Below are 20,034 nucleotides of genomic sequence, written 5' to 3' on the forward strand. Positions count from 1 at the left end.
GGGGGGAAATGGAATCTGCCATGTTAACAGTTGAAGACAAAAACTTATCTTAATATTCTAGAAAACGATCAACATTATGAGTTAAATTTTGCATGTTCAACACCAAGAATTGGGGACAGTTTTTTTTCAAAAAGCCTAGCACCATATAATGAGCTCTTTTCAAATTATGGACACTTATTTTGGTGTCTAAATGAGAACAGAGCCCTTCTGAAAATGTGACCTCACTGTGGGTGCTAAGCTCTTTAAAAAGCCTGGCCCTACATACTATCAACTGCACAGTGTTCTCCCCTGCAGATCTCTGAATCTCCGGTGGGCCCGTCATTCTCCATGGTACAACTAATGAAATAAGTTCACATTCGTGACCCAGGAATTTTTTTTTTTTACACCAGCCATTACTTTGGCCAGTATATTGCCTTTTTCTCCCTGTCTCAGTTAAGGAACTAAATTATTTTTCACTGCTTTCCTTTTATCATGATTGTGCAATTGGTGGAGCTGACATAGCAGCGATGCTTATTATTAGTTTAGTTCTTCATTCCATGCTATTCTAGTTTCAGTTAATTTCTTTGTTTCTTTCAGCAACTCTCAAATTCTTGGCTACAAGGTAGGTCTTTATCCATGGATATTTTTGTAGTATCACAATGGAATGGAATAAATGTCTAAGACCAAACTAAATGTTTCAAAATAGAAGCAAATTACTGTTAAGAATGATTACAGTACAATGAACTTCAGTTGCCAAAACTTTTTGAAGGTGAGGGTTATGGTTGATCTGGTTTGTTTCAGCTTCTCAGTCTTGGCAACCTACTTTAAGTTTATTTATTGCCTTAATTTTAACATTTTTAAACAGTAATAACCCAAAAGTAAAATCCAAATCTTGTGACTTCTTTAAGATGCTTTAACAGTCAGTTGCCGGACTTCAAAAGAAGGGCCCAAGTTTCAACACCAATAAAGCAGCTATGAGTAAATTCTCTGTAGTTTTATTGGGCAGTTAGAGAGCTATAACCCACTAAAGACAAGACATAAATGGTTTAAAGTTACTTGCTATATTTTAATCATGCTCCATTACTAATATATCTGTCTGATTAACCATATCAATATTTTCATAACTCATTGCTCCTAAAAACGTATTGAAAGTTACATATAAATGTCAATCAAACTTATGTTAGTGAATTTAAAAATGTCTCAGTATGATCCCAAAACTGAACGGGCAAAGACTTTCAATTCACATTCTTTGTTTCAATTTGCCGGCACGGAATTTGCATCAGATTGGAGAAGAATCCCGGAGAACACATACAGTCTCAAATGCTTCATCAGATAGCTCAAGGAGCATTTGGAGTATTCATGTTTCATTGCAAAAAGCTGGAGCAAAATAAGAAAATGCAGTTCATATTCCAAAATGTAATCAATCCAGACACCATGGCATGACTGATGCTAACATTAGGTTAATTGAAGAGGTCAATGTACATATTAATTTAGGGCAAACATTCTATGGATAAGTTCACTTGTGCTCAGCCCCCAACCCCCAGCCCTATGTAGAACTTAATTCCCAATTAAATGTTCAAAATAAGGGTCAAGTGGGACTCAAGTAATGCAGAGAATTTGTGCTAGCCCTGTGCTCATTAACATTCTAGCCAAAAAATGCCCTTGAAGTATAAAAGTTATGACTGCAGCTTAATTTGTCACCCCCCAAATTTGTCAGTATGCTGTTTACACTCCCTACTTGGTGACCATCCAAAACCTTATATTAAAGAGTTGGCCTGGTCTTTGTTACTTTCTAGATGGGAGTCAACAGCAATTTCCACCAGCTAGCAGGACAAGCTCTTTCTCATCTTAACTAAAACTAAAGGGCCAGACCCTCAGCTGATGTAAATCAACATAACTCCATTGAAGTGGAGCTACATGGATTTACACCAATTGACAATCCATCCCATAGTAGCTAACAGGATTGACATTTTGTTCAGAAAGGTGAGATATTTATCTAGCATATCTAAATTATGTAGCAAAAACACTAAACCCGCTTGTCAAATCATACTTTACTTCCTCATGTGGGTAGTGCCACCACTCCATGTATGGTAGTTTGTGTCATTTCATTTGCTAATTATTTGCTTCTAGCAAAAATTTTACCACCCACAGACATTTTCTACATCTGTTTGACACAGCAGCATTTCTGTTTATACATAAATATTGCCAGAGGACATATCTTATCCTTAACACTTTCAATTTATTGTGTTTAATGAACTCTCAAAAAGTAGATTGCAACTTAAGAAAAAATCAAACAAAACAATGAGAAGTAAAAAACAAATACAGTGAAAAAAGTATTCTTTACCGACAGCTTTATTATAAGTATTTGCTACCACAAGAAACTCATAACAAAAGTAACAAATGTTTCAATATGGACTTTTTTACATAAACTAGTCTTATAACATTATAATCACTGCTGGAATATAGGTTAAAGATTCATTTGGAAATGATATATGATAGTAAAAATTTCCTAAGCAAATTAAAAAATATCCATCATGATACAATAGGCAAACAGAATACACAAGGAGATGGGCAGATGTTTTAGATCACTGGTTTTAATTACATGAGACTTTATGTTCCATGTCAGCTGGCACAAAATCACTCATTGGGTGGCAGCTAATGTACTGCTTCCTCTTAAAGAAAAGCTACAAAGCTCAAATGAAAACAGAGTTAATTCTAGATTTATATGCGATTCCCCTCCCGCCCAGCATAGAAATGCTGGTTAGCTATATTTTTACATGAACACACACACACACACACACACACACACCCCATCACCTACCCTCCATGCTTCCTGATGCACAAAAGGTATTCCAGAATACATCCTTGTTTATTTGTCTAGCACAGATTTTCCTATTCTTCGCATTATATCGTCCACACTGAGTTTCATGGCAGGGGTTGGCACCATCATGTTGCATGACGGACACCTGATAAAATTACCATACTTAGTGATGGACGGAGGGGGAGGGCGGGAGTGGGGGGGTTATGTCATTCGATTTTTTGAAAACTTACCATGGGTCTCAAAATTTTTACCACGGACACGTTGCTGATCCATTTCATGGTGGGTTCTACTCTTCACTTCTTTAGCTTTAGGAAACTCATCATTATGTCCCTGATCCTGCAATGAGCTTTATGCTGTGGGACCCCTGTGCATGTGCAGAACCTCACTGGCATCAGTCCATATGTGCAGGTCATGGCAGGAGTGGGGCCTAAATGGCACAACTGATGCCATGTGTGGCAATAGGCATTTGGTGTCTACTGTCACATTCTGGGGTATTTTTAGCAAGCTGGGAATTGCCACAGAGGATTTCACAGAATAGACTACTTGTATTTTTTAAAGGTTACTTAAGTCATTTGGATGCTGAAAGTTCCCCTACAGCATGGTGAATTGTGTGCCAGTAGGTGGAGAATCTTCATTCCATTTTACTTCTATGGTTTATATTGAAAAATATTTATTTAGAAAAAATAGAAACACCTAGCTACAACTGATTTTAAAATAAAGTTATGGTAGCACTGTCTAGCCCTTCAATATCTTCTCAAGGGCCTTCCAGGGCTGTAACCATAACAGGAGACTCTAAATAGATACCGCAATGAAAGCCGCATAGTATATAGCCATGTATGTATCTATAGAAGCAAAAGACACCCACTTTGCACATTTTTGGGCATTTCAAAAATTCTATTTGCTTTAACAATTAATTTATCAAGCTGTGCCTAATAGATGCCTAGGACACCAGTTTTCAATTCCATTGATATTCACAAACATATATCACATCTCAGATTAAGGCACATAGCTATTTATAACATGCCCTAAAGTTACTGATAAAGAGAACATGCAACTTTATGCACATAAAGTAACTGAATTAATCCATATTGGAACCAGACTCTATCCTACTCTAAAGAACAACATACATTTTGCCCACTTTCTTTCATGTGCGCTCATGTACAAAGTCTAATGAGTTACATCTGGGAAGCCAGGCAGTCTTGTAGTGTTTCAAAACATAAATACTTTTAATTCATTAATTCTTAGCATGCTACATATTGTGTCTTTGGAACTGATGCACAGTCAAAACCAAATTCTCCTCTTCGAACTACATGACCATCCCAGTTCAGATATTCTGCTCTTCTCACATGCATTTGACTCTCTTTTGGAGCTTCACATATGCAAAGAGTACAGGCTATCGGAGTCAAAATCCACCATGTGGGCCTGAAGGAAAAGTCTAGTCCTCAATCTGTATAAACACAATGCAGAGGAGATCTCAATATGGACAGACAGTTAAAATACTCCTGTGCTACCGGCTGTGGTTGGAACACTTTTCAAAGGCAGTGGTTTTTTTCCATCTATAACTATGGAAAGAAGCTATTGCAGGAAATACATCATATTTGTGCCCCTATTTCTCAATTTTTCTAACTCTCATTAAGGGAAATCCATTGTCTAAATTCTAGGTTAGATTCATCGAGTACGCAGTGGCAAGGGCTGGCAAGGTGGGGCAGGAATGCAAGGACTGCTCTCTACTTTCATAGGGAGGGAAGAACAGACTAGGGGAAGCCATAGACTCCATCTACTCTTCTAGCTCATAATCATAAATGCTGGCCAGATCCTTTTAGGAGTATGGAAGTTTGTATGCTCCTCCTACACAGTGCTATGGGACGGTATCACTCTGCACCATTTGCAAGGTAGGGTTGTGTCAAACTGACAATCTGGCCTTATAGCAGTTGCACTCGTATCCGCAAACAACTTTTGACTTTAGGACAAAGACCCCTTTTTGTGGTTATTTTTTACTTCCGCAACCTACTGAATAACAACACTGAAGTAATATTTTGTAGTATAAATGTGAGTATTTATCTGCTTGTAGCATGAGATCATTTTCTGAAGTTTATAATAAGACTTACTCTGTGGAAACAGTGAAGTGGTAGAAAGCATTAGATAAGGTGAAGTAGCATTTCATAAATAATGGAGAGCTTCAGAAGTGGGTGCATTGTCTCAGCTGGCCCTATGCAATTACCTGAGATGAAATACATGCTGTAGCACTGCTCTGCAAAACTGCTAGCAGGCTTTGTTTCTTACAAAGCCATGGCATTTTGTGTGAGAAAGTGCCCAGCAAAGCATTTTAGGAATGTAGCTCACCCCTTTCCTTCCTCCCACACCAACCATTACAACCCACAACAAACAAAAGCAGAAGAACCCTTAAAACTATTGTCCATCAGAAAATGTAGTTCAATCAAAATCTTGTTGATTTTGCTGAAATGTTTCATAGAAAAAATGGAAATACATTCCAATAATGTTGAAATAACAGATGACACTAAACTGGAGGAGTGGTAGATATGCTGGAGGATAAGGATAGGATACAGAGAGATCTATACAAATTAGAGGATGGGCCAAAAGAAATCTGATAAGGTTCAACAAGGATAAGTGCAGAGTCCTGCACTTAGGACGGAAGAATCCCATGCACTGCCACAGACTAGGAACCAAATGGCTAGGCAGCAGTTCTGCAGAAAAGGACCTAGGTGTTACAGTGTACAAGAAGCTGGATATGAGTCGACGGTGTGCCCTTGTTGCCAAGAAGGCTAATGGCATTTTGGGCTGTATAAGTAAGGGCATTGCCAGCAGATCGAGGGATGTGATCATTCCCCTCTATTTGACATTGGTGAGGCCTCATCTGGAGTACTGTGTCCAGTTTTGGGCCCCACACTACAAGAAGGATGTGGAAAAATTGGAAAGAGTCCAGCGGAGGGCAACAAAACAGATTAGGGGGCTGGAGCACATGACTTATGAGGAGAGGTTGAGGGAACTGGGATTGTTTAGTCTGCAGAAGAGAAGATTGAGGGGGGACTTTATAGCTGCTTTCAGCTACCTGAAAGGGGGTTCCAAAGAGGATGGATCTAGACTGTTCTCAGTGGTACCAGATGACAGAACAAGGAGTAATGGTCTCAAGTTGCAGTGGGGGAGGTTTAGGTTGGATATTAGGAAAAACTTTTTCACTACGAGGATGTTGAAGCACTGGAATGGGTTACCTAAGGAGGTGGTGGAATCTCCTTCCTTAGAGGTTTTTAAGGTCAAGCCTGACAAAGCCCTGGCTGGGATGATTTAGTTGGGGATTGGTCCTACATTGAGCAGAGGGTTGGACTAGATGACCTCCTGAGGTCCCTTCCAACCCTGATATTCTATGATTCTATGAAATAACCTATATCAACACTAAACATTTGGATTTTCCCTTTTGAAATGACTTCTCATTACACATTTTTTTTAAATTTTGTATTCTATTGCATATAATAAAAGTGAAAATCAAAATAAGAGATTTAAATTTTCCCCAAACAATTTTGGTGGGGGAGGGGGAGATTTTCTTTCACAGAGAATTTCAAAGTGTTTAGATTTCTTTTCGAATCAGAATGAAAACAAGTTTTGGAATCTCAAAATCCTTAATGTCATATACACAGCTCTAATTAGATGTCAGCAGTTTGTGGTTTCTAGTCCCAGTTAAAAACCATACTTCAATCAGCCTTTTGGTCAGCGACGGCCCACAACATTTTGGCACCTGAGGCAGGGAGCTCAAATGACACCCCCATACCCCCTCGCTTGGGCCAAAACTTTGAAAGGTCTCAATTCTGCCTTCTTGCTGTTCTACTCCTCTCATGGTACTGCTCTGCTACCTACCCCAATAAAGGAGAACTAACAACTTAAAATGTCTTGTTCAAAAATTTTAAGTAACACATCTTTCAAACACTTGAACAGCAAATGTAACTTTTCTTGTCTGCATAGTAAACACTGGCATTTTTATCTGTTTGAATAATCAAAGTGGTGCTTTCCATGCCTTCTTGGTTGCAAAGATTTGAACTGCTTCCTCAAGGTCCACAGTCGGGGCCAGCTCATGCTCTATTGAGATGGTTGCAAGTCTGACCAGCCTCTCCTGTATCATTGTGGAGCGTGGATGTGTTTTTATTAACTTCAGCTCGGAGAAGCTGCGTTTTCCACTGGCAAGTGTTACAGGAAGTGTTAGAAGTATGCTCAGAGCAACAAAAGCATTTGGAAACAGGGTGGTCATCTTAGTTGTGCACATATATTCCAGAACAGCCTTTGGAGTTGAACTGAAAGCCCTTTCAAGATACATTTCAGCAGGATCATCACCTAAATCACTCGTATCAATATTGCGCATGTCATCATGTGTCAACACTGTCTATAGGGCCCTGCATTGCTGGTGTAGGTCTTCTTCAGGTATAGTGAGGAGTTTTGGAATATCATACAACATCCCAAATATACTGCTGTGTTCCTTGAGCTGCATGAAACAAACATTCTTCAACTGACTGTAATGCACAATCTAGCACCTGGTTAAAGAATTCAACTTTGAATTGTTGTTTGGGGTCTCTTATGTGATTATCCCGTGCCTCATAACCAAAATGTCTTCTTTGGTGACTCTTGTATTCTTGAATGGGTGGGAAAATAGTTTCAGTGTGAAATTTCTCTGCCAACTTCTGTGCACTCTTCAGAACATTTTGAAATCCCTCATCTGACCAGTAGGACTGTAAGTATGACTTTGCTTTGTCCAGTTGTTCCATTGCTCCAGATACATCAAGGTCAACACCTTGGAGTCTCTTGCTTACAAGATTTAGTTCAAACAGTATGTCATGCCACAACACTAAGCCACACATAAATTTGAAGTTATGTATGTTTCTCGTGATTCCATTTCCCTCTGCCACTGTTCTCCCACAAACAGTTCCTGTCATAGCATTATCCTCCATAAGGGCAACTATGGCATCATCTATCTTCCCCATTTGGTGTTTCATAGGCTTTATCACCTCCACTTGACTTTCCCATCATGTGGCACTCAGTGGTTTCAGTGTCAGAGGATGTTCCCAGATGTAATTCAAAGCATCTATGTATTTTTCTCTGCATCAACTCATCGATGGAAAATTTTGAAGTAACATTAAAAAATTCAGCAGCCTTATTAGAAGCTGATGCTACATCACTGACCACCAAGTTCAATGAATGGGAACTGCATGGGACAAATAAAGCTCGAGGGTTTAAATCTCGGATCCATGTCCACACTCCTCTCTTCTTTCGTCACAAGTTGGCATCATTATTGTAGCCCTGACCTCTCATGTCAGCTATCGCAATTCCCATATCTTCCAGCTTTTTAAGAAGCACATTTGTCATACCAGCTCCTGTAATATCATCAAAGTCAATAAATTCTAGAAAATGCTCTCTGACAGTCACCATTGCAGGGACATTTTCACTAGGTTCGGTTATAAAATGCACCATTAAAGTCATTTGTTCCATATGGCTGATGTCAGGTGTGCAGTCCAGAATAATATCTTGCTGACTTCAAATCTGCCACAATCTTTTGTTTGATTTTTGTTGCCAGTAACTCTATGATCTCATTTTGAATTGTTTTTCCAAGGTAGTGGTGTGTACACATTTCTTGGGTGGTGGCTCTTCTTAGATGCTCCTGGAGTACAGCATCAAACTAAGCCATCAGCTCTGCAATTTTAAGGACGTTTCCATTGTTTGGCACATACAGCTGATCTGAAATGCCACGCAGTGCTAGGTTTTGGGTAGCAAGCATTCTCACAATGGCAATAAGCCTTTTCAGAACATTTTGCCACTAAAGAGAGACTGATGCAATCTTCTCTTGATGCTGATCATCTATGGTGGCCTTTACCTTAGGGTATGTCTACACTAGGGATTATTCCGATTTTACAGAAACAGATTTTTGGAAACAGATTGTATAAAGTCGAGGGCACGTGGCCATACTAAGCACATTAATTCGGAAGCATGCATCCATGTACTGAGGCTAGCGTTGACTTCTGGAGCGTTGCACTGTGGGTAGCTATCCCATAGTTCCCGCAGTCTCCCCCGCCCATTGGAATTCTGGGTTGAGATCCCAATGCCTGATGGGGCCAAAAATTTGTCACAGGTGGTTATGGGTAAATGTCGTCAGTCAATCCTTCCTCCGTGAAAGCAACAGCAGACAATCATTTTGCACTCTTTTTCCTGGATTGCCAGGCAACCATGGAGCCCGTTCAGCCTTTTTTCACTGTCACTGGATGCTGCTGACAGACGCGGTACTGCAGTGCTACACAGCAGCATCCCCTTGCCTTTGCAAGTTAGCAAAGACGGTTTCCAGCCATACTGTACCGTCTGCTGCTGTCCTGGGTGCTCCTGGCCGGCCTCGATGAGGTCAGTCAGGGGCGCATGGACAAAAATGGGAATGACTCCCCAGGTCATTCTCTTCTTTATGTTTTGTCTAATGGAGAGTCAGTCCTGCCTAGAATATCAGGCAAGCCTACTAAAGAACCAGAGAGGCAAACAGTCGCTCCGGGTCAGAGCCCCAGACATCCCGCAGAAATGATGAGCTGCATGCCATTCTAGGGGGTGCCCCTGCAACAACCCCACCTGTTGGTAACCCAGGAGGGGTGGGGGAGGAGGGAAGCATGGCAGTTATTCCCCCATTTGTGTGATGAAGTAATAAAGAATGCATGAAGAAGAAACAACACTGACTTTATTGCCTCTGCAAGCAGAGATCAAAGGGGGGAGGGGAGGGTGGTTGACTTACAGCGAAGTAGAGTGAACCACCATTCTGCACTTACTCAGCCTACAGGTGAAAATGGGAATCTGTGACAAGCACTAGGATAGAAGCACAGGCAGGACTGAATCTCCATTTGTGTGTGGGCCTTTGGTTGACACTGGTAAAATACAAAATGTCCCAGGATATATATGTTGGGGGACAGTTCTAAATGGCAGCTTAATTTTTTTATTTGCAGCAAAATGTAGACGTCTAAGTATCTGGTTGTGAGCCCTGGTAGCAAGGAGTAGGCATGACCGCACAGTGCTGCTGACTGGGGAGAGCAGCCTGAGGCAGAAGCCTCCAGCTGCCATGATATTCCAGGCAGGACTGAATCTCCATTAGACAAAACTTAAAGAAGAGAATGACCGGGAGTCATTCCCATTTTTGCCCAGGCGCCCCCAGCCGACCTCACCAAGGCCAGCCAGGAGCACTCACAAGACGACAATGACGGATACCAGTCCTACTGTACCGTCTGCCGTCCGCAAGGAAAGGGAAAGGAAGGGGATGCTGCTGTGTAGCGCTGCAGCATCACGTCTACCAGCAGCATCCAGTAGACATCCGGTGACATTGAAGAAAGGTGAGAAACGATTTTTTTTCCCTTTCCTTTCACCGGGGGGAGGGGGGGGGGGAGAATTGACGACATATACCCTGAACCACCTGCGACAATGTTTTTGACCCTTCAGGCTTTGGGAGCTCAGCCAAGAATTCAAATGGTTTTCGGAGAGTGCAGGAACCGTGGGATAGCTACAGTCGTCAGTCACCCCTCCCACCATGAGGCTCCATTTGATTTTTTGGCTTTCTGGTATGCTTGTCTCAGCTCCTTAAGTTTCACACAGCACTGTGTTGAGTCTCTGTTGTGGCCTCTGTCCATCACAGCCTTGGAGATTTTTTCAAATGTTTTGGCATTTCATCTTTTGGAATGGAGTCCTGATAGAACAGATTCAGTATCTCCCGTACGGTCCATGCTGGAGCTCTCTTTTGATTCTGGGACCACATGGTCACCTGTGCTGATCAGCTCTCCACGCTGGGCAAACAGGATATTAAATTCAAAAGTTCGCGGGGCTTTTCCTGTCTACCTGGCCAGTGCATCCGAGTTCAGATTGCTGTCCAGAGTGGTCACAATGCTGCACTGTGGGATAGCTCCCGGAGGCCAATACCATCGAATTGCGGCCACACTAACCCTAATTCGAAATGGCAATACCGATTTCAGCGCTACTCCCCTCATCTGGGAGGAGTACAGATATCGATATTAAGAGCCCTTTATATTGAAATAAAGGGCTTCATTGTGTGGACGGGTGCAGGGTTAATTCGGTTTAAAGCTGCTAAATTTGTGATAAACTCATAATGTAGACCAGGCTTTTGTCTCATCTCAAGCTCTTTCCACCTATGGTATGCTCTCTGGTGATCTGCTGCCTTCTCATGGCATGCCAGATTTCTAGCCAGATTTTTCCAGTCCTTTCTTTCTGTAGAACCCAATGTAGATGGAACATTAGACTGGAAGAGTTTGCAACAAAAACAGTATGCAGCATTCTGGGGGTTTGAGTGGCCTTTCCACTTTGTCACCATTGGGGATTTAACATCAGTAATGTGTTGGATAGAAACTTCTATTTTCATTGTCTTTGGGGAACATGAGTTTTTCACTTGCTGTGGCCCATGCAGTACAAGGAAGTCCCTCAGGCTACTGCTCAAATGGGTCCATAGTCCTGGATCATCTAGACTTAAGGAACTAAACTCAGTAGCAGCTGTTTCTTACACCTCCACCACACTCTTCTCTGATCGACACTTTTCTAAAGGAATGTGCATGGTTACATCCATTTGAGATGGAGATGGATGCTGCAGTCGCTGCCAGGTCACCTGCACTCTGAGTAACTGGAAGCTCAGACATCTCCTCACTACTCACATCATCACTGGGGCCGGAAGGCTCACCGTGAACATTTATGTCTATGTATCTCAGGAGACCTCCTTCCTGCTTAGATAGAAAAGCTACCTTTGCTTTCTTTCTTTTTCTGAATGCTGCCCCAGAGGGTCATTTTCTTCTTTCACTCATGACTGCTGTTCTGTGCCAGCTCTCAACACTCAATTGAAGGGGACAAATAAGCAGGCTGGTAGCAAGGCCTGAGTGAGGGAAGATATCAGCGTCTTAATGGCCTAACTGGCTCCTACTACTTCAGTTGACTGCCTGTTCTCCTCAAGTGGGTTCAGGGAAGCAGCAGGAAATAGGAAGCTCCCTGAGAAGCTGGTGTTAATCAGTCCAGGCTCCTGGGGGTGCTAGAGAGGTACATAAGAGGCTCCTCCTCCTCTCTCTCCCTGCAGCTCCTGCTGTTTTCTGTTATTCCCTCTCATCTTTTCTCCTGCCTGCCTATTATGTCTTGTGCCCTTCTTCCTCCAGCACTCCACCATCTCTGTGCATCTAGAGCAGAGAGAATACATATGCACCAGCAGCAGACACAATTTTCTACACTCTGGGTCCTCCCCCGCCTCCCCCGGTCTGGCACCTGGGGTGGCTGCCTCAGTTCACCTCTTGGTAAGGCCAGCCCTGCTTTTGGTGTCAGATGGGAAGAAAAAGGAGGAGACAAGAGGATCAGATCTGTCATGCTTAAAAATTCAGGTGTTCGCTCTGCCCACTTCTTCCGTGGGATCTTTGAGAGCTATTTACTTGCTGTCATAAATATAAAGGGAAGGGTAACAACCTTTCTGTATACAGTACTATAAAATCCCTCCTGGCCAGAGGCACAAAATCTTTTTACCTGTAAAGGGTTAAGAAGCTCAGGTTACATGGCTGGCACCTGACCAAAAGGACCAATAAGGGGACAAGATACTTTCAAATCTGGGGGGGGGAGGGCTTTGTTTTGTCTGTTCTGTGTGCTTGCTGGAGACAGATCAAGAAAGCAAGCAATCCAACTCCATTAGGATTATTAAGTACTAACAATGGAATGTGTTAGCTTACTTTTATTTCAGCTTGTGATTTACTGTGATCTGAGAGGGAGGTGTATTACTGGTTTTCTTTTTGTAACTTTAAAGTTTTTCCCAGAGGGGAATCCTCTGTGTTTTGAATCTGATTGCCCTGTGAGATTATCTTCTGTTCTAATTTCACAGAGGTGCGTCTTTTAACTTTTCTTTCTAATAAAGTTCTGGTTTTCTTTAATCTGATTGGGGTTTTTTTAGTGGTCTAAAAAACCCAAGGTTGGTTTGTGCTCATCTTGTTTATTCTCAAGCCTCCCCAGGAAAAGGGGTGTAGGGGTTTGGGGGGATATTTGGGGAAGGTAGGGCTCCAAATGGCCCTCCCTAAATGTTTGTTTAAATCCACTTGGTGGTGGCAGCATTACTTAATCCAAGTACAAGGAGGAATTTGTGCCTTGGGGAGTTTTTAACCTCAGCTGGTAGAAATAAGCTTAGGGGGTCTTCATGCGGGTCCCCACGTCTGTACCCTAGAATTCAGAGTGGGGAGGGAACCCTGATACTTGCAATTGAAGATTATTGTGATAACTGAAATGGCACCTCAGGTAGGTCTTATTGACGCTGAACAAAGAGTACATACATCTATTCTGTCTTCCTCATTGAGAGCATGTTCAATTAATATTACTAAGTCAAATTCATCTACCTCCATTGAACTCGATAGATGAACTTAGACTTATCTGTTTTGATCTGTAGAGAGAATCCTGCCAGTGAAGCTAAACAGAGAAGCAGATCAATGTGCCACTCTTTAAAGAATGAAGCACTTTAGCTAGGTATTTATCAGATGAATTCCACTAAGAGTGCAAATTCCAGATTATTTTTATGGTCTGTTTTACTGATGGTATCTGGTTAGCTCCCCTGGTCTAACAGTATGCATTGAGGAATGGTCCCATAAGTTGCTTTTTAAAAATCACACTGTAAACAATCCAGCTCATATAAATACCTTTCCACCTGGAATTTGGTGGCTAAGTGTGATGGAGCCTTAAATGTTATTACTCCCACCAAAAGACAAAAGCTTTCCACAATGAATTTTCTTCAAAGCCTTAAAGAAAGGCTGTTTCATGTGAATCTGTCAAAACGCTTCACACTTAGCATCTGAATGTAATTATGCCATTCAAAGAAAAGTCAGGCAACATTGATTACATTTGCATTTACAACTTTAGGCTGCTTTATGAAAGAAAAAACAAACAAACTTTGAATTTCTTGGAGTTTCACTAGTCATAGAAGCAACATCTTGCAAGGTAAAAAAGACACAGTGTTGATATTTACATAGTAAAAGAAAGTTTAGGTCAAAGTTCAGGGCACAAAGGTACCGGTATTTATGAAGACAGGGCAGTATGTTATATATCACTGACAGAAAGCCCATCATTTACCACTAGTACATAAAGTCTTTCTTCCAGTTTCTATGGAAAATGACAAAATGGGAGAATATACCTGTAGCTAGTAACCAATGAAAGCATTGTATGAAACCTATAGTTCTTCTGTGAGACCTTAGTGCCTTGGATCAGTGCCAATGCTAGATGTTTACTGAAAATTAAAGTGCTCTTATTTTTCTGGAACCATACTTGCATTGTCTTAAATAATCCGAGTGACCTTTTTCTTGGGGGTACCAACCCCGTGGTTAATTTTGTCTCAGGGGAACATGGGCAAGACTATGTTAGCAAATCTGTTCATTTATACAAGCACAACTTTCAATTACAAAATGGACATGGAAAATAATAGCAACAAATTGTACTGGATTAAGCCACATAAAGCTATATTTTGATAAATAAACAAGCCTTGAGTATTTGAGATGAAGTTAGTTCCCCCACGAAGATAAAGTGTCTACCTAGCAGCCAGAAAAATTATTCCAGTATAATCAATGTTTGTAAGTAAGTCACTTCTCAACCCTTCCATTCAAACACTTGAGTTGTGCTAAGAATCAGCAAAGAAAGGTCAAATTCTGATTTTTATGCAATGCTATATGCCAGCAAGACAAAGCAATTTAAAAAACAACCGTATTGTACTAGGTTTTCTCATTACAAATAAAATATCCTAGATTGAACCTTGTTGTTCAAGTAGCACACAGCAGTGAAAACTGTTTGGTCACCCCTTACTGTGAGAAATTCAGAATAAAACAAAAAATACCAGATCCACAAAGATAGCAACTAAATGTAAAAAACAAATGCCTTCGGTTGCTGCCCTGTTTTCCCTGTGAGGGAAGCATGTGAACGTGGTGAACCACAGATTTATTTTTTCAAACCAAGTAAGGGACCACCACACAGATATTAGCTGATGAAAATAATTACATGGATGATCTTACTCCAAGATTTTTAATTCAGATGAATATTTAGGGTAATCTCTAGTGTAGTTATTTATAAGATAAAGGAATTAATTGTCCTCCTGAAAAAAATAATGGTTCAATAAAATGTCAACTTTGTAACTCAGGCGATTAAGAGAAGGTTGAATGGCCAGTGTAAGGTAGATCTATTCTTTTAGGGCCTGATCCAAAGTCCATTGAGATTCCTAACAACTTTCACAGGCTTTGGATCTGGCCTTTGGAGCCATCCCAGATTGTTATTTTTCGTTAAGACATTTTCACTTACATTAGAGGCACATTTTATTTTACCTACTTTACCTCTGTCAAGTCCTTTCTTGCCTCTTCAGCCATTAGACATTTAGAAATGATTTTAAAGTCATTTTACTTTCCTTCGCATAACTGTTCTAGCAGATTCCCCATGGCATCATGCTTCAAAAGTCACATACATTAACCCCAGAAGTCTGAATGTTCTGGCAGGGGCGGCTCTACGTTTTTGGCCGCCCCAAGCAGTCATGCGCGGGAGGCGCCCCGGAGCCGTGGGAGCAGCGGACCTCCCGCAGGCATGACTGCAGAGGGACCGCTGGTCCCGCGTGGCTCGGCTGGACCCCCGCGGCTGCGGACGGTTCGCGGCTCCGGCGGCTCCGCTTGAGCTGCCGCAGTCATGCCTGCGGGAGGTCCAGCCGAGCCGCGGGATGAGCGCCCCCTCCGCAGTCTTGCCTGCGGCAGGTCCAGTCGTCCCGGGGCTCCGGTGGACCTCCCGCAGGCATGACTGCGGCAGGTCCGCCGGCGGCAGGGGACGCCCCCTAGATTTTGCCGCCCTAGGCACCAGCTTGTTTTGCTGGTGCCTAGAGCCGCCCCTGTGTTCTGGACAAGTCTAGCACCAACATTTGGAGTCACACGATGATATTTAAGCAGCACCCAATGGTTAACTAGTTTAAAAGGTTCTTGGGACTTGTGACGAGTGGTACACAACTCCTGCAGTAGAGATCTTCTGAAGAAATATGTTCAGAAAATTCCAGGTAGCAACATGTGACTTTCCTTTGTCTAATTAATCCTACATACATGTTTAAAGCATAATCAAAATTCTTCTGAAACTCATTTGAAAACCCCCTGATATTATTCTTCATACTTCACTTCAGAGTATAAGCTGAACATCAACTGTGAACAGGAAGGAATTCCCCATCTGCATGCATCCTTAATGATACAGCATTGCATAATTCCCCACATGCATTTTCTAGTGGGATTTTCACTTTCTTCTTAGCATCAAATATAGACCAATTCCAAAATTAGGATATTTGTCTAGATGGTCTAAGGGAGACACCTGAAAACAATGGTTCTAATGTGAATAGACTGTTTTCAAAGCTTAAATTAAATTATAGGACTAATTACTTGCTACATTCTATTATAATTTGCATATACATTTGTGCACAACCAAAATCCAACCACAGAAATTTAGCAAAATCCAACTGCTTATATTCTAATCTAGGGTAATTCAAATTATGATTTTTCAAAAGTTAAACAAAAAAAGCTTTATGAAGAGTTTGAGATCTTGCCTGCAAACTTTCATGATTGTGTCTTCCCCCCTCAACACAGGCACATGCTGCAACGTATATTTAAATAAAAATCGGTTTCTCTGCATGTGAAATCTCAATACAAGATCCACACACCCATGCGCAGAACAAGTGGCAACCTACCCTACCTTCAGAAAAAGTCTTTGTACATAAATAGATTTTGTATGATCCCCTTGAAGAATCTACATATTCTAGGTTCTGTCCAACTAAAGGGAAACAAAGGGAATGAGCCATTTATTTCCTGCCCAGTTGTACTAGAATTGGTCTAGCTTCAGGTAACTTTACAAGGCTACGATTATTTGTACATATTAGAATATTATGCAGCTTGGGAGATGAACTCTTAAATTGCATAGCTGTTTATTATGTTGGGTTTGAACCCTTTTCTACATTATCTTAACTGCCTGATTAATTGTATATCATGTATATTTGCTTATGGATCTAATTGGGCCAGTTGACCTCAGGATAAGGCTGGACACAAAATATCTTAACTGTTTGGCAGTTTACCAATGCTATAGCATCTTAATTCTCCCCCTTCCCCACTCCCCCATTACAAAACAGACAATGCTCAGAAGTGTAGTGCAGGTTCACTGGGACGTGATGTCATTTTGCAAGGATTACCAGCATTGTTTTAAAAGATGCCCCTGAGGAAAGATGAAGAAGCTGGCAATGTGATCTCAGAAATTGGAACGGAAAGCTTTTAATTCCCCAGTTGCAATTCTATTGTCAATGATTGTTGTACATGCTATTTTCCTGCAAACTATTAAAATCTAAACAAAATATATAATACAAATAAATGACAGTACTTCATTCATACTTTGGGAAAGAGGCCAGACAACAACTATTGGTTTCACAGAAGTCAAAGACCAGCTTATACTGCATAAACAAAGGTAGTTTAATTATAGTCTTGATGACCCACGTTGGTTTTTTGTTTTTAAGAGGACTAATTAACTTGTATCTGGAATAAAATTATAGAATCTAGAATAGTAGTTAGAATCTTTCTGCTAATGCAGAAAACAACATTTGACATTGGAGTACACCAAATACCAAAAACTGCTACAATGAAACAAAACATGTGCTTAGCACAATATTCTGAACTGTATTAGCAATAGAAAAGTTAGCATCAAACCCAATATCTTTGTATCACCAGAAATTCAAAATAGTAAACAAAAATACCTTAGCACTTCACCAGTGTCTTGTGATTAAAACTGAGGTTTCTTATTGGAACCATAATGCGTGATCCAGAGAAACAAAGAGGTTCAATATTTAAATTTGTGGAATAAAGTAAACAAAGCCTGATCACAATTAAACACTTGTAATGAAAATGTCTCCAAATGCCATATTGCCTAAGGGAGCAGAGAGACACCAACTGACCACAATTCTTTGTTGCCACACTGGAATGGAATGGCTTTAATTTGAAGTCCCACATGCCCCAAAACAACGTACCTGCCTGGTACATGGGGCAACATCTGCAGCTCACTCATTCCCTTTGGAGTGAAAATGCACTTAGCAGTTGTAATTTGGTATCCTGTAGCGGATAATAATGATTAAGAGATATGGCCCTGATCACACCTTATTTTTGGGAAACCATCCTCAGTTTTTCTAAAGCATACTCAAAGTGTTAGCAAGCCCTATTTGTTGATTTTTACCTTTCCTTGATCCCTTAAGAGTAGAACAAAGCGCATCTTAGAGTTCTTTACACTTTTTTTTAGAAGATCAGATTAAATTTACACTTTTTTGATGAATCGGGTGCTACCCATTAAATAGGATAATTTGGCCCCATGTTACTTATTCAGCAGTTATGCACATACATTACCTGTGGTGTTATCTACTTACAGTTATGTTATCCGGCTGCTTAATGTCTCTGAATTGTATTGGGTTTGAGAAAAGATGTAGTTCCTTTTATCCAGACAAAAGATGGAAGCTAGCTTCATTTCCTTGTAGTTTTCCTGTTTTGATAACACATGCATTATGACGTTATTCAGCAATTGGATGGTTAATATTCTACTCATTTGTAAAACTTATGCCTTAAAAGAACAGTTGATCAAAGCATTTATATTTCTTCAAATTCTTTGGCAGCTATTGAAAATTTGATAAATACAACTTAGCTGAAAGCATGGAGTTACCATAACATCTCTATAGAGAGCAATTAATTGCCTACATTTATTTTTAGACTTATAAAATGCACTCGAAGAAGTACTCTATGGGTAAATATGTCTTCCTTTAAAATATATACATTATTGTATACTTTGTTTTGCTGGACATTCATTCACTCGAGAGCAGAAAGCATTTGGGGTGAGTTGGGCATGCTGCGACTTTGAAGGCCGTATATTTCCGTTCTACTCCTACAATGTCATGCATGTATACAATAAGTACTATTCACAATGTTAAAGTTTATGGTGATATAATAGAAAATATTGATCCCATCAATACATCAATATCAGTAGTTGAGGGTTACATAAAAAACCTAGCCCATTTCATAAAGCTTTAAAAACATAAATGCTAGCTAGCTATCAAATACATCAGAGATTACAATACAAGTCTAGGAAATATAAGAGCCCGTAATGACCATAGTTTATTGCTTGCCTGATAGTTTTTGACTGCTTATTCTACTTTCATACCCCACTCATCCACCCCTGCCTGTTTTTTTGAAGTATACCTATTGTTGCACATTGCAAAAGGTCACTTTTCCTACACTGGATGAATGAGAGATCAACAATATACATACTAAAAATTTCTACAGCAGTTTACTCATTCAAAGCATTCTACAGACATTGACTTATTGACAAAAGATCTCTGGGAGGTAGGCAACTGCTGGAGCACATATAGTGGGTTAGTAGCAGAGTCATTGCAACAACTCAGCAACACTTGGTTATCACTTCCATGCCTTTCCTGCTGGACTACAGTGCCTGTCGGGCAAGTTGAGTTAGATACTTATGTGGAAATGCACATAAAAAACTTGGATCATGCAGCTTTTGTTTGGTGTTTCTAGTTACTTGACTCCCCTTCAGTATCTGCACTGGGAAATAAATGTATTAACAAATTGATCTCCCTACCAACCTCCATGCAATCAAAAAGGCTTCAGCTTGTAACAAGGAATATCAGCTAAGAATGTAGTATAAATACAATTAAATTCAAACATTTTAGAAGCAGAGGCCACATTTATTTTTTTCAGACACACTTTCCACATGTATCATTAAATGAGATTCTTGTCTGTTAATATGGATATGCAGGTGCCTAGCTAGCCATGTAGGGGTGCAAAATAGTGGGCAACATTCAGAGGTAATGCATAAGCTAGATTCTCCTCAATTTCAAAGAAAACAAAAACAAAGCACAACCACTTTTTCATTAGTGGCTAGACATACAGCATCTGAGTTAAGCAAAAATGTAACAAAAACAAGCCTTTCCCCACAGTTTACAATACAGTTGGGGTGCTTCCATTTCAACCAACTCCCTTAGCCAAAAGAAACACTCTCTCAATTACTGTCTCATTCTATCCTTTTATGTGGCTCAGAACACCTGGCAGTGAATTGCTATTTTCACATAATTAGTCTTTAATCTTTACTGGTTGCATTATCACCTGTTCCACTTGCAAATCCCTGGCCCTGCTAGTGTCTCCAATTAGCATGCTCTT

At 40.6% G+C, this 20,034-nt stretch overlaps 1 long non-coding RNA gene across 1 annotated transcript; it reads right to left on the reverse strand.

The window, feature by feature from the left end:
• Positions 1-213: 213 nt before the first annotated feature.
• On the reverse strand, positions 214-19,870 carry LOC120372268. The gene is made up of 3 exons (XR_005584824.1): positions 19,820-19,870; positions 18,237-18,349; positions 214-1,356 (listed from the first exon to the last, which is right to left on the reverse strand). It is a non-coding gene; the product is annotated as an uncharacterized LOC120372268 (long non-coding RNA).
• Between the last annotated feature and the right edge of the window lie 164 nt (positions 19,871-20,034).

This window comes from Mauremys reevesii, linkage group 9 (genome assembly GCF_016161935.1).
Source record: "Mauremys reevesii isolate NIE-2019 linkage group 9, ASM1616193v1, whole genome shotgun sequence".
NCBI lineage: Eukaryota > Metazoa > Chordata > Testudines > Geoemydidae > Mauremys > Mauremys reevesii.